This window comes from Triturus cristatus, chromosome 8, assembly GCF_964204655.1.
Source record: "Triturus cristatus chromosome 8, aTriCri1.1, whole genome shotgun sequence".
Classification (NCBI taxonomy): Eukaryota; Metazoa; Chordata; class Amphibia; order Caudata; family Salamandridae; genus Triturus; species Triturus cristatus.
In genome coordinates, this window is record NC_140591.1 from 1366605313 (window position 1) to 1366633011 (window position 27699).

Sequence of the window (27699 nt, forward strand, 5' to 3'; positions counted from 1 at the left end):
CTGTGCCCTACTGCGGCAGCCAGCGACGTGCAATATTCACACACATCTGAGCAGATTACAGGGCGCTAAGGTTACACATTTTCCAAAGAACCAGATAAAATGATTACTAGGTACTTCCAGATTCAAATGACAAAAATCCAGTCACAAAAGTTTAGTGAATGTTTTTCAACCCGTTGATGTAGGGTTTTCATTAAAAAAAAAAACGAATTGTATTAACACAATGTGATTAACATACAGTGAAATTAAAATATTCGGTTGAGAAGTTGCAGTTATTTTAACAATTGAGGTCTCGATTTTAAAATGGTCGTTGGTGTCTTCACCCATCTTTTCCCGAACACTGTCATCTTTGTCCTCTCCCCACCATGCACCATGCACTCAGCACACAACAGAAATTTTGCAAATACTGTTTTGAACCATGTCACTTTCTCATGTACTACATGATGCTTCGTGTTCGCGCTGTGTTAGGATAGTGCATTGTTTCAAGGCCTCACCTCTTGGGACCACAATAGTTTCTTAAGAGAACTTGTCCTTGGATGTTATATAGAGACATTTTAATAACAATTGAGGTCGCATAAGGAGCAATAGAGATGGGAACTGCAATATAGGAATCTGCGGGATTGTGTTGGCAAATGTGACTTCAAACGCATTATTCGAAGGAGTTGTGAGACGTCTGCACTCACAACAAATACTCGATTATTTTGTGTGATTTCCTATAGGGGTCACATCCTGAGGGTTGAGAGCTCACCCTCCCCTGATCTGCAGAGGGTGACACTCTGTTGGTCTGACTTCTGATTTATGACTTACTTCAGCTGAATGATACTTTTTCTCCTAATTCATTATTTGATATTTTAATCTGAGCTCCGCGCTTTTATATAAAATGATTAATTGACTGACTCACGGCCATTCGCTTTGCTTTCTGAAATGTATAACTTTTAATAAACCTTCATGATTTGATTAAAATACTTTTCAGTTTTTATTGTGAAATGGAATGTGCTTTATATTTAATTTTGAATTGATATTTGATATTGAATTGCTTTGAATCCAGTGAGTAACAAAATACTTAAGGGATGAACACCGCTCCTGGTTCATCAGAAGCTTTAATTTAGCATTAGAAAAAAGCGCTGCATCGCATAGAACAGCAATAAACACTTCTCATTACCCCCTCACTGCAGAGTAATGCGTCCATTGAACACCGATTTAGTAATCATCGGAAGCAGCGAAAGCGCCATGTCCTTCCTTTCGCGTCCCAATCCATTAGTCCAGGTTGGTGGGAACAACGCTTTAGACCATCAAATAATTTCTACTACACACTGAAGAAGTTGAGCAACATCAAACAAAAGGAAAGATTCCGGGTCGCGCACTCGTTAGCATTAAGTCAACAGGGTTGCTTGAATTAAGCTCTGGCCCAAATTTTAGGGATTAACGGTATTGTCTTTCTGTATAGAGTTATCCATTGCACACAGCTGTAGTTTAATACTACAATTGTGTGCGAAGCTGCTAACGCAGCATTTTGGCAACTGATTCTGAAGACATTACGCCGTTTCATCAGTTCCATTCTTGTCACGCTCGCTCATTGTTGAGGCTTCAGCACGGTCTGCAAATGACCGCTACACCAATCCTCTCTCGCACTAGACTCGACCACTGGTATTCACAACTTATTTTTAGATGACAGCCTGCAGTACGAGACTGAAAATGATGGTGTTCATAAAAATACCTTTTTATCACCAAATCAGTGGGTAAGAGAACAGAATGTTACTAACCAAATATATTGAATAACGCCTGTTCAATGATGCACCCTGGCATGTTTGGATTGATACAAGTATCAGGCCTTTTGATCACTTGGAATAACTACCTTGATTTTGGTGTGATAAATCTCTCGAAGATACTAGAAGTGATCTTACAACATCAACAGCACATCAAATAGTATAACCAATATTGAATTTTACAAGAAAACTATACCCCGATCAGTAGTGGTGGAATGAAAAACATTAAAAAGATTAAGAAAATAACAAAATTGTCAACGGGAGCAAAAAGCAGGAACCCTAAAACAGTATCTGCCTCGAAATTATCTGGCTGCTATGCCATAACACTTGGCTTTGTGCACATGTCCAATCTTTCCCTACTTATATGGTTTATGGTCAGATCTGCTGAATGTAAAAGAAAAAGTTTAATTCCTCAAATGCAGAATCAATTCAAAAAATGTATACAACTAGGAACATTACATCCAAAATTGATGCATCAATGCCTAAATGATGACAAGGTTGGAGGAGTATTAGAAGCATTTCAATGTGATCATGGACAGCCTCCATGAATAGATACCCTTCAGGTAGTGACATCAGTTCAAACTATTGTAATCCGTGTACAAAATGCACTTAGCCACCTAGACAGCCAGTTAGTCATGGCAGATAGGGTCAATTATATGAATGTGTTTACCATCTAGAGTGTCCAATGATACCACGCTTGTGATAGTTCTTTCAACTTCACCCATCACTAATAGCAAGTTACAATATTTTGAAGGTGGAAGTACAAGATCTTGTGAATTCTAATTTAAATTTCAAACAAAGTTAACAATGAGCACTGCAAGAAATAAACCTCCAAATAGGAATTTCAGAGTATATGAATTTTTATTAGATGCAAGTTATCCTGAGAAAGATGTTTCTGCCCCTGAGAATACAACATCATATCACAAAGAGTGGGAAAACGAGGAAAACGGGTGCCAGGAGCTGACCAATGATGAAGAATGCCATTAACTCGGTAGGTGAGGACTTTCCGTCCTTTTAAAAAAACATATGAATACAGCATGTCTGAGTCAACACTTTATTGATTTGTAAGCAAGGGATACTCATTGTGAATACCCAAGAATACACTTACATTCTCAAGTCTCAAACTGCAGCTCTGAGAGTCAGTCCTAAGTTTTAGAAGCCTGTTCAGAAACAGCCTTTTCAATGTATGATTGATCTATCAATGTTACTCAACCATTAGTTTCTGTGGTCACTTGACAATGGCTTATGGTGTAATCCTACATTAAATATGAAGACGCCAAGCTCAATTTCCTCAGCCAGCTAAGGTTTCAAAGCCTGAAATCTTGGCATCATTGGTCTTTAGCTGCTTATTGAATTTAAGAGACATGACCTTTGTCAATCTAGGTTGCACAGGTAGTGCTTCAGGATGCGACTAATTGAGAGCACTGTGGACTTTAATCCTTTGCAGTCCATGCAGGTCTCCTCACAATGCTGCGTATTGAATTTAAGAGACATGACCTTTGTCAATTTAGGTTGCACAGGTAGTGCTTCAGGATGCGACTAATTGAGAGCACTGTGGACTTCAACCCTTTGCAGTCCATGCAGGTCTCCTCACAATTCAAGAATATTGTCCGAACAATACAGGATGACAGGACGTTTAAAGTTCCATGATTATTTAATCCTTGGCATCTTTGAATTCCAACAGATGAACCAAAGCAATGGTATGTTTCGTCAGATAGCCACCTGTCCGTGGAAACTTGACCACAAATGTATTTCCCACTATTGCAAAGATATACTGAATTTCTAACAAACTGGGTCAGATCCGAGTTGGTGACTTCAAGGCTAAAGACTCTTGAATAAATAATCAAATACTTGGATTTGTGGAGCGCAGCAAATCACCAGCGAGGGTATCCAGGCGCTGTTCATTGGCACGGGGAGATTCAGTGATTCGCCAAAAATTACAGGATGTCGAGCTGATTCCAAAACTCGAACCTGGATCCCAAGTTCCAAATTCTCTGGACGTTACGTGACATCCTGCTGTGGCAAACTGACGATGCTCCCAGTGCCCAGTAGTGGGCATCAGGACCTCCTTTTTCAAAGCTATGCAATTGTAGCCTTCCCAGGATAGCACAAGTTATTTGCTGGAATCACTTCCAGATGCACATTTAGCAGTGGGGAGAAGTGGGGGGAGGGAAGAGCTCTGGAAGTAGGGAGACATTTCAACAGGGACAACAGAACATTCTACAGCTTTCAATCCAAAATCAAATGAAATTAATCAAGAGGCTTGAAGTGAACGTACAAGAGATATGGGTACATTGTGCATACATGGCGCACATCCAAACATTTAAAGAATCTGGTCCTCCTGCCAAGGACTGTGCAAGGATGTCAGACAGTCTGTATTGTATATTTATGTGCAACATACATGAGTATGTTTGGACATGTAAGTATTATGTATGTGCATATGTGTAGATTTACATTTATGGGCTTATGCCTTCTATGGAGATAGGACTAAGTATAATGTATATATTTTGATGTGTGCGCCTGTAATTTTTATTTATTTACAAAGAATCCTCTCTACCTCTTCCATTCCATCCCCTATGACTCATCTCAAAGGTTTCTGACTGCAATGGCTTCCCGGACATGCTTTCCCAACTCTTTCCTCTTTTCTATTCAATTCCTCCCACGAACAGGCACGCATCCACCACTCAAAATGACATCTAACGTCTTCCCTTTACTAATCAATTTCAATTAATCTTTCCCTACAGTAAATGCATGAGATCTCAAAAGCTCAAAATTAACTAATCCTGTAAGGAAATGCAACCACATTTCTAATCTACTATTTACTTCTAGCCTTGTCTTTTGGAGTAGCATGCTACTCACCTTAAATCACTCCAATCCCACGTCAGAGGCAGTAAGCACTGTTAATTCAATTTACAATTTCGCATGAGAAACCACGCTTCTTACACCGCTCAACGATTACCACAAGATGGGAATGTTAAGGAGCTGTACATTGAACAGCACTTGGCAATGTATGTTCCAACACAGTTTGTAAAAGAGGAACAATTCTCAAAATGTTTACCCCAAATAAGCATAAATAGGGATCAACCTGTGAAAATATAACAAAGATGTTTGGCCTCCCTCCCCCAGTACTGTACGCAAGACCAAATCTTACTTTTTTCAATGTTCCAGCGCCATCAAGCCTGAACTTTTATTCACATTGGCACTCGATTCCCACGAAATTCACATACGCAGCACTTGTTGTAATGATTGCAACAAGGATTGTGTTTGGAATGCATTACTAAAACCTGACTGCACCCACACAATGACACAAACCGCATTCCTCCATCAATGAACAATTAGAAAACAAACACTGAGTCCATGGGATTCAGCTGCCGCAACCACCTTTCTGTTTCTACAGAGGTGCCCGGTGTGTAGGCATTAACACACAATTAAGGTAACATTAGACAACATCGTCCTACAACTTGGATTGAAACCAGCTATGGCCGTGGCACCCAATTCTGGGAGAATTGAGTTATGTGCGTCAGAGATTCGAGCTTTTGCTACATAATGAAGTCATTACAGTCTCTTAGCAACACATACTTGGGAATATTTTGACTTTGTTAAATACTGATGCTGTGCACAATGTGGCATTTAATCATTTGTTACTGAATACATTGTTGGGACATTTAAGGAGAAAGAGGACGAAGAGCTAGAAGATTCGTAAAATTTAGACAGGATGGAATTTTATTTGATCCAAGGAATATTCGTTACTGCTATTACAAGAGTAATAACCAACCTAAATGCTATAAAAGCAGCCATGGACCAGCTAAACTATACACAAGCACAGTTCAATAGAAGGGTGCAAGATCACACTGCAACAATTGTAAGCTTTCACACTAGAGACAGTGAGTTAAGTGCAGTAACAACAAATGAGTTAGCCCATCAGAGTGCCCTACCTTGGACCATAACCATATCACCTGGTGATAAAACTCGCCCAGGGCGTAAAGCCCTGGACTCCGCCATGGAACCAAATAGTGGAGCTACATATAGATAGTACATACATAAACTATAAATGTGTTTTTGAAAACCAAAACCTTAACAATCAACCATTTATTGTTATGTTAACAGAATTTGTAGAACGCATTAAATCCGAAGGTGTCAAAGTGCTTTGGGAAGCAGGGTGTAGCAGTTTATAGCAATTACTAGAATGACTAAGGAGATTAATAAGAAAAAATCCACTTCTTTAAATGGTTTTAAAATACAGACAAGGAGTCAAGAACAGCAATGTGGGCGGGAAGGGTGTTCCAAAGTTTGCAGCAGTCACCGAGATGGAGACCACCCCATCTGGCCTTCAGAAAGCTGGGAATTGTTGTCTTTTTGTGGAAGAAGGATCCGAGTGGCCTGCTAGGAATGTACCAGCCAAAAAGTGAGTTGAGTTGACTGGGCGTTTCTGATTCAGGGCTAAGAACGTCATACAGAGAGCTTTAAAAATGATCCTTTTTTTGATGGTGAGCCAGAGGAGGGAACGAATTCCATCCCTGACAGACATGTGTCTGGGGATGATAAGGACCAGATGGGCCACAGCATTCTGGGAGATTTGGAGCTTATGAGAATAGAAACATTTATGAATGTACTATATATATATATATTTTTTTTTTCCTTTTTATTAATAGTAACATTACATTAGGATACGATACAATACATTAGATTCTCATTATGCACACCACTTATTACAAGACCACACCAGTTTAATACCCTTTCGTTTGATTCAAACATTATAGCTACCAGGGTTTTTCGTTTGCACCCTTTTCCTCACATCCGTCAGCAGTCGGCGTCTCTTGAGACATATACTCTCTGTAGTTAATCATTCACTTTCTTCAGACAGTGATTCCTCTCTTGGGGGTTCACAGATCTTGCCCCAGTATCAATTCCATCCTCCCCACACCCGGAACCACTTTTTAGGGCAATTCCTATGTAAATATACTGATTTTTCAGCCATCATTACACCGTCCATGTCCTGGGACCATGGATGTAGTATATTTTTAATGTATATCAATTGTTTTCTTAATTTTTTAGGATGTCTGCACATTTTATAAACTCAATGTTTATTTCCAATGGAAGTTCATAACATACAAAACAAATTATTTGCTCTATTTCAAGGTTAATCTATCAATACATGTAAACAGCTAAATTAATTTTCCTACCATTCAATTTAACAGGTGTTAACATTAGTAGCACAGTAAAAAACATTACTATAATACGTTTATTTCTAAGAGTATTGGCATGCACATTTTATGTAATTAGGTTGCTACTTTCTATTTCATGCTTACTTTAAGAATACAGAATAAACAGGGAATTCATTGGTAAAATGTGCCTTGATCTGTTGTTTACATGAAAAAAAATAACTTTATTCCAGATGTTATATCTAGTTGTAAGAACGGCAAAAGCCAATTTGCCTACTAAAAATATAGAAGGAAATAGCAAAGAAATGTCAACTTCCATTTTAACCACCCCAACCCCAAACTCCTCCCCTCTCCTCCTCCCCAAAACACAAAAAGTTCACTATGGACAACCAGTTTTACAAATATTAACTGCAAAGCTAGCCAATGGAAGGATGTCCTGTAAGCAAACTTTCCACAAGGTAGAAAAATAATAATGAATAAGAATAAGTAACTGATTATATAATCAATCAACTTAAAAATGGAAAGCAATAATTACTTATACCAATTGGTTTGAGCAAGTGCAGATTCACATACTGTGCCATCTACTGCCCTTTAGATGCTGGGCTCCGAATGATGCAACTTGTTGTCCTTCTAAATCTTTTATTTTTGGATTGGTTTGTGCATTTAATGACTCACGAAGACTTTGCCTAAAACCATTAATGCAATAGAAAAACAGACCACACCACAAATGTAATTTTTTTCTGCCATGAGGTTTATAACCAAATCACTGTATTCCATCAAATTACTACGCACATGTACATTAAAAGTTCAACCGTGGGTAAAATGTGAAAATTCCACATCATTTTACAGCTCAGCTCGTTTTCTTTCAAGTTTAGCAGAATTGTAATTCATCTTGCAAATTACTGCGTAAATGTAATTTCAGCATGCAAGTGGCAAAATCTGAGTTATTATCTCAGTTTTCGTCTTTAGGAGTGGGTACCGCGCACACAAACACCTCATTGTTTATATATCACTATGAGGACCAGCCATTGACCGTAATGAAGTGTGTAATTACTATTCTAACTCCACGCGCGCTTTGATAGTAGGGAAGGTTATAAAGCGGACTGAAGCAAGCCTAACTGCACTTTTAGTTTTTTGATACACTCGCTCGAAAGTATCTAAACACACTACGGGGACCGGTTCTCAACAAAGCTAGTGTTTGTCAGGTTTTTTCATGGTTTACCCACACTATGAGGACCGGACCCCATAGTGTGGGATATATATATATGTGTGTGTGTGTTTCTTTTTCCTCTCTCTTTCTCTCTCTCCTTAGTTCTAAGGCGAGCTTATGAAGGCTTCTATGTGCCCACGAGAGAGTCACATTTTTAATTGAGTTAAGATAATAGAAGCTCAGCCTGTAAGAGCTCCATCTTATTTTGGGTAGAAGATCATATCTGGTGGTCTTTCTCTGATGCAGACCTATTCTACTAGGGGAAATCTAGTGTTGTGGTGTATCGGTGATAGCAGAACAGATGCACAATCTACAAGGGGATATTTCTTAGCAATGTCACTTTCTGTATTCAAATTCAATCTTGGCATTGTGCAACTCTAGAATTAAGCTGTAAAAAATTGAAAGATCAAAACAGTGCCAAAAGATTAGTGTATGCTTGTACCATATGGTATCATTACCCTGACCAATGGCTTCTACGAGATTCACTACAAGTGTTTTGTCGGGGCTGAAACTGCAACCAAGCCTGGTCCATTGATTTTATTTACGTCTGCAATAACAAAGTTTCTGCTTGCATAAAATGTCATCTAGATTTGTGTCGAAAAAAGTGAGGTGTTGATATTTAGATTTTATTACAAACTCATCATGCATTCACTATACCAAGAGAGCCTGCTCTTTCAAAGGCAATTCAGACATATCCAAACAGAAAATATATTGAGCATTTTACCGTAAAAAAAAGCTTGTTCCCTATAAATGTAAACCTATTTCTTAGCGAACAATAAAATTATCCTCTCTTTCGAATTTTATGCAACGCCCTGTAAACTTACAAAGTTGCTACTAGCAACTGCAGACAGATTGTCTTCATCAACAAGACAACACAAAAACGACTTCTACCAAAATTACAAACCATTGCTCAAAGGCACCATCACATTAATGTCAATGCAAAGAGAAAGCCACGCCTGAAATTAAGCTTTTTTCCTTAGAAAAATTGTGGATATACTTAACGCTATGGTCTATGACAAACTCACCACAAGAGAACCTCAACCTCGATCCTACTGTGAATTGTAATCACTGTCAAAGAACCTTTCAGGAAACTTACCACCAAGCTCTCTCAAATTGAGGATCGGTAACAAATCCAATAACACAAAAGAGATTTAGATGAACACATGGGTCTTTTAGCCTTGCCTATCTGGTGAACATGAACAGGAAGTCTGACTTGCCCCTGTAGGGTAGCAGCTGTTGTCAACCCTGGGACAACACACACTTTAAAACGTTAGTATGCTCAAAGCAGCACAATCAAGTCGGAGGATCACATATCTGCTGTGAGGTGATCTAGCAAATGTTTTTAAAAGTTCATGGTTAACTCATTAATATTCTGCACCTGATGGATTTGTTTCACAATCACATATTACATATATAAAATAGGCCACATATACATTGGTATTCCTAATACCCTCTAAAGGGAAAACAGTACAAATGGCCACCTTCTTCTTAGCACTGCATGAGTGTGAATGTTTCTAGAAAGCATTTAAAGAAGAGGTTCTGACTTCCGATAAAGATATCTCCTCCTTTCTCTTGAATTAACTCCTCCCATATTTCCACACTAAAAGTTTTGGAAAGACAATATCAAGCAAGACAAGAGAAGAGAGGGAAAGAAAAGCTCATAATCCAGGCTCCAAGGAAACCTGTTGCAGACAAATCGTGGGCAAACATTAGGGAAAAGCACCCACTCAATAATGGCTACTAAAGACCTGCACATGGAACAATATGGCCACCCATATCATTGTCACCTACTGGAATATGCCTCTACCAAGACTGTGGGTTGTCTTTGCTTTTATGGAATGTGCATGGACAGCTGGTGTAACAGTGACCTTTAATCTCACAAGTGTGTATGCGGTGACTGCTTCTATAAATCTATTATCATATGCACTAGCAAAGATTGAGCCTGGATCAATTCAAAAGTTAACAGACGTGGAAATTTCACAAACTTTATTCTATCAATGTTTAATAAACAATCAAAAAAGACACATGAAGCTTAACTGGTGTAGAAAACCTCCCCATCCAGCTAGAATTTAATCTAAAAGATGAGGCAGGATTTTGTTTTTTAGTTTATGTTAAATAAAAAGCCAACACAAGCTTCCTAAACATGAGGTGCTGCTCAGCGAAGGCCTTGGACTTACTATGTTCCATGTGTTCCTTTTCTTGTTTCAGTAGCTCTGGGTTTCTCTCAATGTCACTTTCAATTTTGGTGTTTACTATATTTTTCCCTACTTTTCAATATTTGTAAAGACCCCAACGAGACAAAACTGCCCTTCATCCCCCCTTCGATTGAGTCTACTTTTTTCCTTTCTCACACCTTCTATTTGCTGCATTTTCTTCTTTCCCATTGTGTCTGTGCACAAATGCGCACTAGGGTATTGGTCTTCCTCTCCCTTTTAAGTGCAACCTTTGATCCCCTCATGCTTTTGTTGTGGCTCCTTTTGTTGATGCAAATTGTGTTTGTGGACAAAATGCTTTTACTAATAATGTGCAAAGCTTCAGATTAACCTCTTCAGCGCGGCGCGGATTTCCGCGCCACGCTGAAGATTCCGTGCGCGGGCGGGGCCATGACGGAACGGTTCCGTCATGCGCACAGCGCAACCGACGTGCATGACGGAACCGTTCCGTCATGCGCGTCGAAGGGGTTAAGTAAAGACATGCTAAATGCAAAGTTTGTAATAGGTAATCTTACTTGAACGTGATAGGCCTGAAAATAAATAAGTGCTGATTTAAGTGAGCCTGTCAATATCATGTTACCTGGAAAAAAAGATAATACACTAACATTGAAAGGCCTGTTTTTCCACATTGAATAATTGTTTGCACACAATGTTTTTCTTTTATTTCAAATGCTGTATTTTCCAGAAGCCTTTTGTTAGCTAGTGAATAGGCAACTGTTATGTATTAGACAACTAATAGTAACTTCTCACCAAGATGAGAGGTGGTGACTGAAGAATAATCAATGGGATGAAGTGTCTGGACTGCAAAACATCAATAATGTAACTTTTCAAGGTTCAATGACAAAAAGCCTATTGTGCATCTATGAGAAAATGGGGCATTTGCTTATTCCCTAGAGTTTGCTGCTATTCTATTGGAGGTCTCAGAAGAATAAAGAAAATAATGTTGCAACATAGAATTTGTGGGTTTATATTAGTGAGCCTTCTTAGAGTAGATTCCGGATTCCTTCCAAGACTCTCTGACTGGAGACTTGCTTTTGAGCTCCCGATGTCTTTTCTGGATGAGAGGCTGCTTTACTTACTTTTTACTCAATTGTTTGCTGATATCTTTGAGCTGAGACTACTTTCCACCTTATAAAGCAAAGGCTTCATGTTTGTGCATGGATCTCGCTCTTGCTCTCATCACAACTTTCTATTGGGTTTCTGAGCTAGCACCTTTTTATCTCATCATTTCAGCTTATTTAGAATAGGGTGCTTCCTTTATGGAACACACTTGTATTACTATATGAACTGTGAATCTAATTAACATTTTGTTCTTTTTTTATAAACAAATATCGATTGGAGGGTATTAACTTTTAATGCTGAAATCTAAAGAAGATGTATACTTAATGAATAAACAGATGAAAGGCAAAGATTTGAGACATAAAACCCTTTAAATCACATTATTTCTCTTTATTGACTGAAATGGAAGCGTTTTCTGATCTATGTAGATGAGCGCTCCTTACTTCTTGTTGACGTACACAGGTCCATACGACCAGTGGTTCCATGCGACCAGTGGCAGGCGTCATTTAAAGACTACACCAGAAGATTGAGATACAGAAAACCCTACCTCGCTGTTCAGCAATGGTTTTGTGAGTATCCATGAGCCTTTCTGCTTTGTTCTTATAAATATAAAATATAAATCACCTTGTGTCCTACCAGGCCTCAAAAATTCCTAAAAATGCTACTAAACCTGCAGGACGAGTAACTTGAACAATCGACTCGTACTAACTATAATGTACTTTACCCGTAAACTGATCTCAAATTGGCATATCTTATTTTACAGAATCACCTTTTTCTTCATTCTCACATGAGTGCATCTTCAAATATGTAAGTTCAACATTTCTGCTTAAGAAAAAAAATCTTTTGTTTGATTAAATAGACAAAATGTTTGCTTCATGTGTAGTAAGTATCTAGCTACATATAAAGTACACATGATCTCCAACTTGGCTCTCAGTTTACTAATCGTATTGCCATCGGGGGAGGAATCTTTCCAGGTCATGTTTAAAAAAAAAAAAACTTTTAATAAATGCATTACTGAAGCATGATGTGATTGTGGCAGTCATTTACAGACAGTAAACTTACAAGAAATGGGCAAAAACCTTCCAACTACCATGCAGCTTTACTGATAAAAACTATATATTGTGCATGATCAATCTGTGAACATTGGGTTTCAGAAAACATTTATCGTTTGCACATGACAACGAACAGTGTTCTGATTTGATTTTCATCCCATTCAAATATTTTTTCTATCACACAAAAGTACAAAAAATTGACTTTCGCAACTAATGAAATATATATTTTTAATGTTGTTACAGTTGACTTATTAACTATTTAAATGTCTGTTAGCAAAAACCTGATACCCTACAGCTTTCATTTTACACTTTGCACAGCAGTCAGACAGTTCATTTGACAAAATCCTAGAACACTGCAGTCAGAGAAGGAAAAGTATTTGTAAACTGACTTCTGACCTCTGTCTCTGAACACAGAGCAAATTTGACAAGATCAAAAAAGATTTAAAAGCATCTTTATTGCTCCTTCACTTTCTGACTGCACAGAACACCACCTGCTCTTTGTCACTCGCCAGAACAGGCCAGTAGGTCTTAAATATAGCTCGAATTTATAAAACTGGCTTGCCATAGCGTGTGGGAGAGTAGATTTTTCAAGGCCTACCTATGGGATTTACATTTATGCAGACGTGACATCCGTCACCATAGTGACGGAGTAACCTGTCCATCGAGATCTAAATCTGGCCCCAAAACAGAGCATTTGCAACTTTCACTTGCTCAAGAAGATAAGGTTAAGAGTAGACAGAAGAGTTACAAATTGTTTGAGATGTGACAAGATTAAGGTCCTACTCAAGTCCAGATATTATCAACTGACTATCGTATCTGCTGATTTGGACAGATTTCATTTATGAAAGATGAAATACCCAAAAGCAACTTGGTTAACAAAGGGATACTGCCAAACTGATACGGTCTGCTGTTAAAAGGATGAGAAAAATGTAGTATCCTCAGGTCATGTTATGTTCCCTTCATTCTGTACCTAGCTGCTCAGCCAGTGTCAGTGTTCCGCGTAGAATGTTAGTGTGGGTGGAATGCTTAGATACTGTGTGGGACTGAGACAGTTGGGAAGATGGGCTGAGCAGCTAGGATGCTGCTCCTGGTGGGGCTATGCTGGGGTTAATCCTGGGGCCTATTGTGGAGCCTGTTCTGGATTTACTACTTCTACACCTATGATCTTAATAAACTACATCTACTCCTACCTGGCCACGTCTACTGCGTCTACTTGTACCTCCTACACACATGGGGCTGGACCACTACTTTTATGGCGACGATCTGGAGAAAATCTCACGCAAAAAGCAACATGAACTCAACCAAGAAAGAGGAGTGGACAAAGAGAACGTGTAGAAAAGTACCAAGGTCAAGGAAAATAAAAAAAAAAAAGAAACAAGTGTCAAGCGTCAAGAAACAAGTGTCAAGAAATTTAAAGAAGAGAAAAGAAACATGTTGAAGAAAAAGAAATTTGTCAAGCATGCCTGTCTGCCCCACCAGTGTCCACCACATCGGACAGCCCAGCCCATGCATGCTGTGTCATCATCACATCATCTACATCAGGAAAAATACTTACAAGCCAGTCTACTTATGGAGAAGAAAATGTGCCACAAGGGAAGTCTACAGTTACAACTAATGTTGAATGTGCCACACGCTAAAGAAGAAAGGTATGCTGTCTTTTTCATCTCCTGGATTTGTGTTCTAACGCTGTTTAAATTCAATGGCCGTCTTTTCCAGTACTCATGAAGAAAGCCAACCTGTTGCTGCCTTAGTTTTTGCTTCCACTGCGGAGTGACGTTTTATGTACATGTGCACATACGTTAAAGATCCAAGATTTGAGGAGTTAAATTTGTGCCTGTTCGTGTTTCTAAGGTTAGAGGGCTGCTTTTGAAAAAAGAAGAAAGTATTCGCTTTGGATTCCTGCCTGCCGGATTTGTAAAGATGGGTGAGAGACTTTGAATTTATTTTTATTTTTTTCTTTTTGCATGTTTACGCTGTTTTCTCTGCTGCCAGGCCTCAAGAAACACAGTTACGTTACATTTTGAATTCAAAATATGGCTCGCGCAACTTACTGTGTTCAATGCCGCGCGGAGCCATTCATCAAGCCTTCATGACGTCTTCTGGTGTTCGGAGCTCCAAGCTTGCATAGAGTTTTCTAGTGTTCAGAGCTGCGAGCGTGCGTTTAGAGGCGGGAGCGCGCCGTGAGCCACCCGGCATACGTCGTTTGTGCGTGCCACCATCTTGGGGTTCATGGTGTTTGCTGTTTCTGCCAACCACGATTGTTTAATATGCCAACCACGTTTGTGCGCAATATAAAATAAATTTTAAAAAAAGTCAGTAACGAGTGGACACAAGTCAAGCGTTTGTTCTGTGAGCCTGAGGAGAATTTGCACAATGGCGTAACGCATCGCCGTAACCAACAGCTAATGGAAAATTAAATGTAAATTAACAACGAAATATGAAGAAGCAGAGAAGAGGTATTTTTCGTATTTAAAGGTACTGTGTTTGGTGGTAGCAGCGGGGTAAAAAAAAAGAAAGGTCATCAGTAATTGGAAGTTTCAAAACTGCGTTTGTCAATGCATCAAATTGTTGTTTTGGAACGCCTGTCGCGGTGACAGGCACACCATTGACTTTAGAAATATGAGTTGTAGGGCAAGTTTAAAGAATTAGCACGCAAACGTTTATTTCACAAGTGAATGGATTTAACGCAGAAAAGTTTTAATTCACAAGAAAATTAATTCATCACAAAAATGTTTTATGTTCACAGATTAGTGTGATTTCTTTCTTCAGTGTCAAGTATTTGCTGTATGCCAACGTTGTTTTATCGCTATGTACAAGTCTTGTTTTGTTGGCATGGGAGTGGGTACTAGTCCCATGTCTCTTATTTACGTATCCCTGCTTAAGGGATAGGGGTGGGTTTTTAGTCCCATGACCCTTATATAAAATGTTTTATCCCTGCCTGCCTAAGGGATAGGAGTGGGTTTTAGTCCCATTTCCTTTTAGATAGTTATTCCTGCCTAGAGATGGGAGTGGGTTTTTAGTCCCATCACCCCACGTTCACAGTAATTTATTTGGGAATGGGTTTTAGCCCCATTTTTACAGGGGGTTTTAGTCCCACCTTTGTCACTTTGAGTTTGGGTGTCAGTCCCATTTACTCTGTTATAGGGGGTTAAAGTCCTACCTATTTATAGGGGGTTAGTGTCCCACCTATGTCATTAGTAATGGGTACCAGTCCTATTTACTAAGTTTAAAGGGGGTCTTAGTCCCACCTTTACGTGTATGTTGGGTATCAGTCCTTTCATTTACGTTTTCACTGTCTTGTGTGGGTGTAGCCATCTTTTGATGCCACACCGTGCTGCATGTCGGTTTTACATTATGCACGTGTCAGTGGGTTTCAGTCCCATGTGACGTATTATTTAAATTTGGGTGTTAGTCCCAAACACGTGGGTTTTAGTCCCATAGTGTCCCTTACATGAGGGGTGGCGTTTTGAGTTTTCGTCAGGGTCTTCTCACGTGAGAAGTACTTCCTTGGGTGTTGTTGTACCCACAAGCATTTATACCCGTAGGATTCTACTCTGGGTATCAGATTCATTTGTTGTATGTGAGCTCTTATTTCACTACTTAAAATTTTCTTTGTTGAGTATTAAGGGAAGGGGATGGTGTTAGTGTGTTGATCTTTGCTTGCATCTTTCCTTTCTCCTTAGTGTGTCTGTTTTCCCTCCCGTGATGTATGTCTTCATGCATCCTTGGGTTTATGGACTATTCATATCTTGTGTACATTTCTGTATTTATTTGTTTGCTTATTAGTAGTTTGGGTCTATTCTAGGTTTTATTAATTTTCAGTGTAAAGGAAGAGGATGTGTAGTATCCTCAGGTCATGTTATGTTCCCTTCATTCTGTACCTAGCTGCTCAGCCAGTGTCAGTGTTCCACGTAGAATGTTAGTGTGGGTGGAATGCTTAGATACTGTGTGGGACTGAGACAGTTGGGAAGATGGGCTGAGCAGCTAGGATGCTGCTCCTGGTGGGGCTATGCTGAGGTTAATCCTGGGGCCTATGTTGGGGCCTATTGTGGAGCCTGTTCTGGATTTACTACTTCTACACCTATGATCTTAATAAACTACATCTACTCCTACCTGGCCACGTCTACAGGGTCTACTTGTCATCATGCACACGTGGGGCCAGCCCACTACAAAAAAGTCATGCCTTTTTTTCATGGCAATACTACGGTCATTAATGGCTGAAGGAAATTAAGAATAGCATCTGATTGGGGGTTGTAAAGAATAAAATAACCTTACATTATCCAATTATGTGCAATAATTGAACAAGAACACCCGGACATAAACAATGACGAAATTCTGAATTATTATTCAGAAACGGTTTGATTTAAAGACCATATCTAGATATGGCAACAATACTACTGGGATACTGTCAGCTCAGAATTATACACTAATACTAAATACTGTATACATTTCCCATATTAAGAGAATACATATGTATAGCCCCTGGCTGGGCAGAGTTGTATTTGGGTTACATATAAAGTCATTGTGTAAATCTGTATATAGTCATTAAAATAGACGTAATGAAGACAATGTGGAGAAATTATTTACGTGAACCCCTAGAGATGGGAACAGGATGGGTCCTACAGCTAACATTTAAAAAAAAGAATCATTTTCACTTTAAGAATTGAAAACTATTGTGAAAAATAAGGTTTTTCAATAACTCCATCCATAAATGTCAAATGAAAATGACTCTCGCCTAACAGGGAACTGCTATAGTAAGAATCCTTAAACACGGCATAGGCCAGATCAACATCTCCAGTAGCACGATCCTGTGAGTGGCGCATTCATGTGTGGGTAGTTCTCTTTTTGACTGTTCTCTCACCGATCATTTGTCACACGCTCACCACAGGCTCAATTACTTCATGAGGAAAACAAAAACATTATTTTGAAATAAATGCTGCTGGCTGCCTGGTTAGCCTAAAACGTGCCGTGAGCAGGGCCGGACTGGGAACAGCAACCAGCCCTGGCAGATCGCTGCTCAACTGGCCCTGGGAGTGGGGGGCGGGGGCTGGTGGGGTGCTAGTAGAAAGGACCACTCACGCTCTTGTTACAGGGGGATAATATTGCAACTCTGCTAGAAAAACTGTGACAAAACCAGCCCCCATGGCCACAATACCAGCCCTCACCCCTCCAGCCCACCAGGGAAACGCCCGGTGCCCGCTACGGTCAGTCCGGCACTGTCCGTGAGCAGTGTGTGACGGCTTTACATCTTTGCACAGTTTGACTTCTGCCACCAGGCAGGTCCTGTTTGTATTAGACTGGAGCTGATAAAGTCTTGCACATCCGACTCACTGGTTTGTGGTTCGAAGAGCTCACATCACTCCCAACTGAAACACAAGACAACCAGTCTGGAGCCTAACACTTGTGTTAACAAACTATGGCAAAGCCAATAGGCATGGCTTTTGTTCAGTGAAAGGTTTTTAGTGAAACTTCACCACCACATATAACAGAAGGAGGGTAAGCTTAATTAAATAACTTACAAATATGACAGTAGCTCTTAGCGCTCAGTATGCACACACATACACCAAAACACCATTATGCACAAACTAAATAGGAATGGAAATGGGAAAACAGTAAAGGCTTCAATAATGGAGCACTCTCCAAACTAATGTTTCCTGTGCCGCATTACCTTTATTGACATATACTTCAACAAATTATATAAAGAATATGAATGCATATTCATCCATTTTTGTGACTGGGTGTATATGTCTTACTGGGTCGGATTAGGCCTTTATGGCCATGCTTATTTTTGAAAAATAAAACACTTATTTGTGTTACACAAGTGAAAGAAATGTAAAAGTACAAATGCAGCCTTATGGGACTTCATAGCCAGGACGTGAGGCAAGGTGCCCCAAATTTGGCCTGACAAAAGACTAACACTAATTTAGGGTTGCATTCCCTATGATTGAGAGGTTTCTATGGCAATACAACAGGACACTACTATCACCCAGTCGTGTACGCTTTATGAAGAGGCGCACTCTCCATTTTCAATTTCGATATACGTCCATGGATAGATGGGCAGGAGTTTGTGGTGGTCGGTGTATTGTCCTTTTAAAGTACCCAAGTACTCGCACCCTTGACTGAGGTTGGCTCCTTTTGAATGGGTCTCTTCTACTGACAGTATCCTTAAGAAAATGTGGACCTCTAGTGTTTGGTCTGTGGGTATTTTGAGGTTCCTTGGTATCAGATATTTCAAATGGCAAACTAGTCACGAAAGGTGCCAAACGTCTTTCAATGTGATTCTCGACAATGGATTGCAGGCGATGCTTGCATCCCTGCGTCAATCTTGAATCTGCTAGGTTCATTTACATTTTTAATGATCAGTACATGAAGCACAAACACAGCTAATGGTCCAACTTCAAATATACTATTCAATTTTCTACCCGGGCATCAATAAGTAATAAAATTAGCATACATAAATACTTTCCATCCTCCCAAAGAGGCTGTAGTTTGTAAAAGGCTTACGCATATGCGATTTGGAGTATGATCAAGCAGAGGCAACACTGGCCAGCATTCAAAGTCCCTAGGCTCCAAAGCTTTAGTTAGTTTAAAAAAAAGAATATATTAACACTTCCCAGAAAGAGATGTTTCCTCTTAAATATGCTTTCCAATGTTGATAAACAAAAAATGTAGACACTACTCAGATTAACTGAATTGTCAAATCATATTAATAAAGTTTTTCTGTTTAGCCTATGCTTTTGTTTACATGAATTTACTTAAAGTGCAATCTAATGAACTACAATAGCCAGAACCTAAACATTGGGCAGATAAGTATGGGATAAGCTGCCTTATTTATTAACTTAAGCTTTTCTATGGTGTCAAGACGGCTTAGTGTGTTAATACACCTGCTTGAGGACTACTTAGGCCTTATTATGTACAATCATTTATATTGAAATATATTACAAGCGGTCATTCACACAGGTATGAACAGTTAAAATGTCTATGGTGAAATAAGGGAAATATATATATATTCACTGAAAAAACCATAGGTTTCACACATGTTATAGTTAGCGGAAATTTTACTGATCAAAAACCAATGAAATTCCCCCGTTATAGTTAGTGCAGGAAACTATAACTCACGCGACCGCAATCCTCTGCTGATGCTAATACTGTATTTAGACACTTATTTGCCCATGTCTTCTTCCATAAATTTTTAGCTATACATATATTACAAATATTTTTTTTTCATAAAGACACATATGTCATCAGCAGAAGATTGCGGTCGCGTGAGTTATAGTTTCCTGCACTAACTATAACGGGGGAATTTCATTGGTTTTTTATCAGTAAAATTTCCGCTAACTATAACATGTGTGAAACCTATGGTTTTTTCAGTGAATTTGTACGGTTTTTTAAATGCTAAGTTACTTTACGCCATTTGTGGCGTGCGCGCCCACTTAACGCAGTTCGTTCCGTGCACCGACGGTGGGCACGCGGTGCGCTACGCGCACCGCGTGCCCACGTTACGCTAGATGGGCCATGTACGCACGATGCGCTTCGCGCACCGTGCGCACATGGAGGACATATTATGCGCTTCCTTGTGATAAGTAATCTGTTGACATTTTTTGGGGAAATGCTGTGCTCTTGTATGCCATGCACAAATGGTGGCCTTCGGCCACCATTTGCACACGGGGTGGAGAGAGTGGGTTTTTGGTTTTTTTAATAATTATTTACCGTACGCGTACGGTAAGCGTAATCGGCGAAATTTTCGAAAAATAAAATATTACCGTTTTTTGCCTTGGGGGATCTTTGAAGACTCAACTAACATGGTTATGTGCATGGGCGCTGTCTAAACAGCCCCTTTACATGTTTTTGGCATTTGTTTATCAGCTCCCCCCTCAGAGTGCGAGAGAGAAAATGGCGGCCGCCGCTTCCTGGTTTCGACCGATTCTAATGTTTACTAAGATCTAAGGGCCAATCAGAATCGCGCTCGCGCACGCCACCGTACGCGTACGGTAAGCGCACCGTAAGCGCACCGTAAGCTGGCTCAGATATATATATTGGTTTAAAGGCTATTTTCTCAGAATCTACTGAACAGATTTACACCAAACCTACAAAAGGCACTTCCTTGACCTGAGGACTACCTCTCTGCCAAATTTCAAGTAATTCTGTTCAGCCGTTCGGGCTGTAGCTGTGTCTAAAGGTCCTATGGAAAAATGCATTGGAAAAACGCGTTTTGGGACCCCCCTTTTATCTCAGCCCCCGCTTGACTAATCCCCCCGAGACTTTCAGGGTAGGAGCGGAGCGTAGCGCCCCACCTATTTTGAAAAATTCGCGAGGATTCGTCAACCGGCGCCAAAGTTATTCAAAATAGAATGTTGCGGATTTCCTATGGAAACGTGGTCCTAACTATAACTACCTACTGGCGATCGCCAGTAGGATATGGATATGGATATGGATATATATATATATATATATATATACACACACACACACACACACACACACACACACACACACATATGCCCACTGGGCAGGAGATGAGACCTGAGAGGGTGGACTCTTTAATAAATTGCAGGTGTTCCACATTGGCTTGCTGTTCGTTCTTTCAAGGCTTGTGACCAAGGCGTGAAATCTGAAACGCGTTGAGCCATGCATGCAAGCGAATGATGCAAAGAAGCTGATGTCTTCACTTTAAGGGAGGAAGTTCGCCGAGGGTACTCCTCATCAGAGGCAACTCTTCATTCTGGATGTTAGCGGTGAAGCCCTAACCGCGAGGATTACCAGTCTTACAGTATTGCGAACCTTCTGCTCCAGGAGTCTCTGGCGCAGCGTGAAAGGGCAGCGGATACTTCAGGGTGAGAGACTTTACAGACAGCGTTTGTGCCATCTCTGCGTACCCTCTGTGGTTTTATTTTGAACAATTTTAGACTTGCAGTAAGCACCCACATGGGAATACAAAATGTGAACTGCAAAGAGCACAATGCCCTTGTGCATACGCCCACTGGGTGGGAGATGAGACCTGAGAGGGTGGACTCTTTCATAAACTGCAGGTGTTCAACATTGGCTTGCTGTTCGTTCTTTCAAGGCTTGTGACCAAGGAGTGAAATCTGAAACGCGTTGAGCCATGCATGCAAGCGAGTGATGCAAAGAAGCTGATGTCTTCACTTTAAGGGAGGAAGTCCGCCAAGGGGAATCCTCATCAGAGGCAACTCTTAGTTCTGGAGATTATATATATATCTATATCTATATCAGTAGAAAGTTCTAGTTAGGACTCATTTTCCATAGGAAAAGCGTTTTTTGTTTTCCCAATAACTTTGGCGCCGGTTGACGAATTTTGGCGACATTTTCAGAACTTATGGCCCGCTCCGGTCAGCTCCTATCCTGAAAGGTTCAGGGTGATTTGCAAAGCGGGGGCCGAGAAAAAAAAGGGAGGTCCCAAAACGTGTTTTCCCCATGTTATTTTCTATAGGAAACTTTAAACACAGCTACAGCCCGAACTGCTGAACGGAATTACACCAAATTTGGCAAAATGGTAGCCTTTGGTTCAGAAAGAGACCTTTTTGTTAAATGGTGTAAATCCATTCAGTAGTTCCTAAGGTATTCAATAGATAAAAAGTGTTGATATCTGGGCGGAGCCTAACCGTCCGAGCACAAGCTTGGCTCCAATTTGCTGCCAACACTTCAAACCAGGAAGTGTTGGCAGCCATCTTGTACCTCAGACGGCGGGACAAATAAGAGTGGTGGGCAGTGAATAAGCATTGTTATCTCGCCAGGAAAATGTGAAAACGTTTGTGAAGTTTTTGCACAGGTACTGGACTTTGGGTTTCAAGTTCCCGGGCTCACTGTGCCACTGGATTCAAGCTATCCTGGCTGAAAAGGGATGAAACTCCGAAACCGGTCAGAGGATGCTTGTTTCCGGTCCAGGGAGGACCTGGCTTGGCAGTTCGGGCTGGACTGTTCCCATGAGGCACAGGATCAAGACTGATATGCATATGGCCAGGTCTAAACTGGGGTGGCATGGTGAGCAAAAGAATGATGGATTTAACCCAGATCTCTTGACTGGGGGAGAATGTTTTGATTTGTTCTGCATTCCGTCCATCAATTGTGTGTCTTTCATTATGATAATTCCCTTTATGTTCATGCATTAAAGCGAACATATTTTGGACGAACTAGTGGCCATTGTTACTGGAAGGTGCTTATATTCAGTATTTTAGAAGGCATGTTTCCCTGTGTTTTATTTTTTATTTTTGCATGATATGAATATTTTATTACTGAAAGGTTGGTGTCTTTTCTGTACCTTAGAATGTGTTAGTCTCCTATGGTTTTGGAAGAAGTCTGTGCCCTATGTTATTCAAGGACGTTTAGGTGGTGTCTCCTTCTGTACCTCTCTTGCTTCTTTCTTTCTGCACCCTTCTTCCCTTTTTTGCATCCATCTTTCCTCTTTGTGCTGTTCCCTTGCCATTTTCTGTACCTCTCTTGCCTCTTTCTGCACCTCACTTGTCTTTCTGCACTGCTCTTGCTTCTTACCACACCTCTGTTGCTTCTTTCAGCAATTCTCTTGCCTCTTTGCGCACTTCTCTTGCCTGTTTCTGCACCTCTCTTGCCTCTTTTTGCACCTCTGTTGGCTCTTTCTGCACCTCACTTGCTCCTTTCTACAATTCTCTTGCCTCTTTCTGCATTTCTCTTGCTTCTTTCTGCGCCTTTCTTCCTCTTTCTTCACATGTCCTACCTTTGTAGGCATAGTTAGAAATTAGCATTACAAAAACCTTTGAAATTCACTGAAAAAAACCATAGGTTTCAGGCACGTTATAGTTAGAAATTAGCAGTGAAAAAACCATAGGTTTTAGGTAAAGTTATAGTTAGTTGGGCATTTCACTCCAAAACCAGAGAAATTCCCCCGTTATCGTTAGTTCAGCTAACTATAACTCGCGCCCTCGCAAAGCACTGCTGATGACGTCATTTATTACATCACTCTTGATATGGTCAGTGACATCACTGATGACATCATCCAATGACTGTTTCTGCAAGTTTAAATATGTTTAATATATATAGGGAAAGGCATATTGAAGAATGAGTGGGTGTATAAGTGTCTGAATGGATCATTTAGTAGGTGCGTGACTGAGTCTATAAATGAGTGATTAAACGTACTTACTGAACACATGAGTTAGTGACTAAACTGTGTGAATGTCTGTGTCTGTTGGTGTGTAAGCGGCTGCATGGGTTTGTGAATAGCTACATGAGTGTCTATATGGGTTATTGATTGGTTGTCTGAGTATCTGTATGGGTGCCTGAGTGTTTGTGTGGGTGGGGTGTGTGTGACTGTGCAAAGATGTGTGAGTGGGTGATTCACTGGGTGCATGGTTTCAAGAGTGCATCTGTGATGGACTGTATGGGTGGGTGAGTGTGTGTATGGGTGTGTTAGTGAGTGAATGTTTATATCAGTGGTACATGTGTGAGTAACTACATATGTGAAAGGCAGTATATATGTGTGTTGGAGTATATAAATGTCTATGTGAGAGTGTGTAATTGTGAGAGTGGCTGTATGGATGAGTGTGTGCTTGTATCAGTGATTGTATAAGCGCGTAAGAACGTGCTAGTATTTGTATGAGTAAGTGAATTGGTGTGTGTATAACTGTATAGGTGAGTAAATGGCAGTGTGATTTATTATTTGCATGACTGACTAGATGTGTGATTACCTCTATGGATGTGTGGCGATGTGTAAGTGTCTATATAGGTGAATGAGTGCATATGATAGTCCTGTACTGAGTGACCATAAGTATGAGCGACTGTACGGATGAGTGAGTAGATGTGTGTGTAAACCTAAGAATCAGTGAGTGGGTATGTAGTTATTGGTGTTGGAGTGTATGGTTTTGAGAATTGCAGTCTGTAATTTAGAGTGTGTGTATCAAAGGTTATATTAGGGTGTGAGAAGATGCATCAAATTATCACATGGATGATATCAGTGATGTCATTTGAGATGTCATCAGTGATGTCACTGACCATGTCAAGAGTGATGTAATATGTGACGTCATCAGCAGTGCATTGTGGGGGCGCGAGTTATAGTTAGCTGAATTAACTATAAGGGGGGGGGGAATTTCTCTGGTTTTGTACGAGTGAAATGTCCAACTAACTATAACTTTCCCTAAAACCTATGGTTTACCGGTAACGCATTTCAACAGCCGCAGCTGCCTTTGTCAAACCAATTCTGATTGCCATCTTGGTTTCTTTAAATACATGTTTCTGGGCCTTTCACAAGCCTTAAAGTGACAGTGCTAATCCCACACAGTGTGACATAGTGCTTTTTCATTAAAAGTAACATGTGCAAATCGACGCTATTTACATTATCTTATTTAAAACACTAAGGTATAGGAAGCTTTCCCTTGCATTTTGTTTAAAATTACATGTTGTTTTACTGGGATACCACCTCAAGAGAGGTTTAACTGACTCTCGTTGTTGCATACAATGTACCCCTTTTAGCTCCATTTTATCCATAGTGCACAATATCAGTCAAGATTCCACACATTGTGTGGGTTGTAAAGTCCAATCTTTCAGGATCAAACCATTGACTTGTATGCTAAATATGGCCCTCCTAATTTACTTGAATTTCAATACATTTGTATTTTAATTTGCTCAATAGCAAAAATATGATCGACATAACCTGTATGAGATGAGTAACAGACAATGTAATCAAACCACAAATTGCCATTGCATAGTCTATCAAATCGAATTTTAGCACAGTCTAGGTTGATCTTTGAACATTGGTCCAGGATCCTTTACATTCAGTACCACCACCACTGGCTAACCATACAACAACCATGACTGGTACCTTGGAAATCGGTACAAAAAAAAAAAATAAAACACTTTTGCAGTGAAGACCACTTTGGCGTTGCACAACATTGAGATGGTGTACTTCTCCAACTATAACCAGGAAGTTTCACTGTTTGCAAACCAGACTATCATGGTATACTCAAGGTCTCAGCATATTCTGCCTTGAGGCAAGAATTAAGTTAGTCAATTTACGCACAGGTGTTTAGATTTTCTCTTACTAAGTGGGAAGTCCAGGAGGACTGTCATACGTGACAATGTCCATGTTCCTTTCTTGTGTTTCTTGCGAGTTCCCCAGAATTGCGTATGAGACCAAGGCATCTCTTGAATTCTACCCTCGCTCTCAAGGCTATATTGCACATTCTGTCGGGTGTCCAGTGCCACACATGTAGAATTGTGAATTTAACACATTTCTATCTGGTTTACCTACATCCTAATATTTATCATAAATGACAATGAATGTGTTTTAAGTCTGGACGCTTACATGGGGTAGTATTCTTTCGAGGTGGGCTGCACATAGGATTTTTCAGCCACTGCAATAAAAATAATGTACTATCCCACTACATGTTCCTAATTTTTAAAGCAACTGTCATGGTTGAGTTGTTACAACCCTTCCTAGTCCGTTTGTTAATTTTTCCTAGACAAATGTAATTGGCCATAATGTCATTGTTGAATCTCCCTCAAATGATAGGATGTCTGTGGAGCAGTGATGTTTTCCCATCCAGTAGGGGAAAACATTATCTCAACTTAGGCCAAGGGAACATATGTCCAATTCCCAATTTAGATTTAGAAGACAGGAGTCAATTTTAAGCATAATGTGTAACCTATTCCAAGTGTGTCCGACAGCCTCTAATTTAGGATGTGGCATGACAGGAGCAGGCCTTTTATACTGCATATGCTAATAAAAAGAGTACAATGAACATACTCAGCAACACCTGTGCTTTAAAAGGTATGTGAAGCGGTCAGTATTCAAGAGCAGGCACAATACAACAAACGGGTTATAATTTAAAATAAAGGAAGATAATCATTTCATAGAAGGAATATGCTACTTACCAGTATGCATCTGTTCTTGGCATGTAGAGCTGCAGAGTTGTACACTTAGCATAGATCGCCATCTGGTGTTGGGCCCGGATGTTTGCAGTTTGTTTTTCTTCTTGGACAGTCTTTGGAAGTCACGAGTTTGGTGACTCCTCCTTCGGTCCGTACTGCGCATGGGCTTCGGCTCCATCCTCAGATTGTTTTTCGCCAACAGGGAAATGATGGAGCGTAGTAATAACAGTGAGAAACCCATGTGTTGTATCTAAATAAGATGTACTGGAACGGATACAGGTAGCCGGGGAGGCGGGTGGGCGTGTACAACTCTGCAGCTCTACATGCCAAGAACAGATGCATACTGGTAAGTAGCATATTCCGTTCGAGGCATATGAGCTGCAGATTGTACACTTAGCATAGATTATATAGCAGTACCCAACCTTAGCGGCGACCACCGGTATCCGTTGCAGCTGTTTGAAAAAGTGTCTTTAGTACAGCCTGGCCCACCCTAGCTTGCTGCTTGGAATGCACATCTACACAGTAGTGTTTTGTGAAGGTGTGCGGTGTAGACCATGTGGCTGCCTTGCAGATGTCATCTAAGGGTATATTCCCTAGAAAAGCCATAAAAGCCCCTAACTTTCTTGTAGAGTGGGCTTTAGGGGGAACAGATAATGTTCTCTTTGCCTTTTGATAGCAAATTTGTATGCATTTTACAATCCACCTAGCTATCCCTGATTTTGAAATGGGGTTGCCTTTATGTGGTGGAGAGAAGGAAACGAACAATTGTTTAGTCTTCCTGAAGGGTTGCGTTCTTTGTATGTAGTATAGTAACGCCCTTTTTACATCAAGCGTGTGTAAGGCCCTTTCTGCAACAGATTGGGGTTGCGAAAAGAAGACCGGTAATTCCACTGATTGATTGAGGTGGAAGGGGGAAATGACTTTGGGCAGAAACTTCGGATTTGTGCGAAGTATGACCTTGCTGTGATGCATTTGTATGTAGGGTTCCTGTATGGTGAACGCCTGTATTTCACCAACCCTTCTAAGGGAAGTGATAGCTACAAGAAAAGCTGTTTTCCAGGTGAGAAACTGTAGCTCACATTTGTGCATTGGTTCGAAGGGCGGACCCATTAGACGTGTAAGAACCAAATTTAGATTCCATACAGGGGAGGGTGGTGCCCTGGGAGGAATTACTCGTTTAAGGCCTTCCATGAAGGCTTTAATAGCGGGCACTCTGAAGAGTGATAAATGCTGCCTGTTTTGTAGATAGGCAGCGATCGCTGCTAGGTGTAGGTGTATGGATGAATATGCCAGGTTACACCTGTGAAGATGGAGCAGATAGCATATTATGTGCTGTATGGATGCATCTAGAGGGTTGATTGTATTGTTACGGCAGTAAATTACGAA

The 27699-nt window shown here is 40.3% G+C and overlaps 1 protein-coding gene across 4 annotated transcripts in view; it reads right to left on the reverse strand.

The window, feature by feature from the left end:
• APP (amyloid beta precursor protein) overlaps nucleotides 1–27699 on the reverse strand; it is a 522694-nt gene that overhangs the window by 169698 nt on the left and 325297 nt on the right. The window lies entirely within an intron of this gene.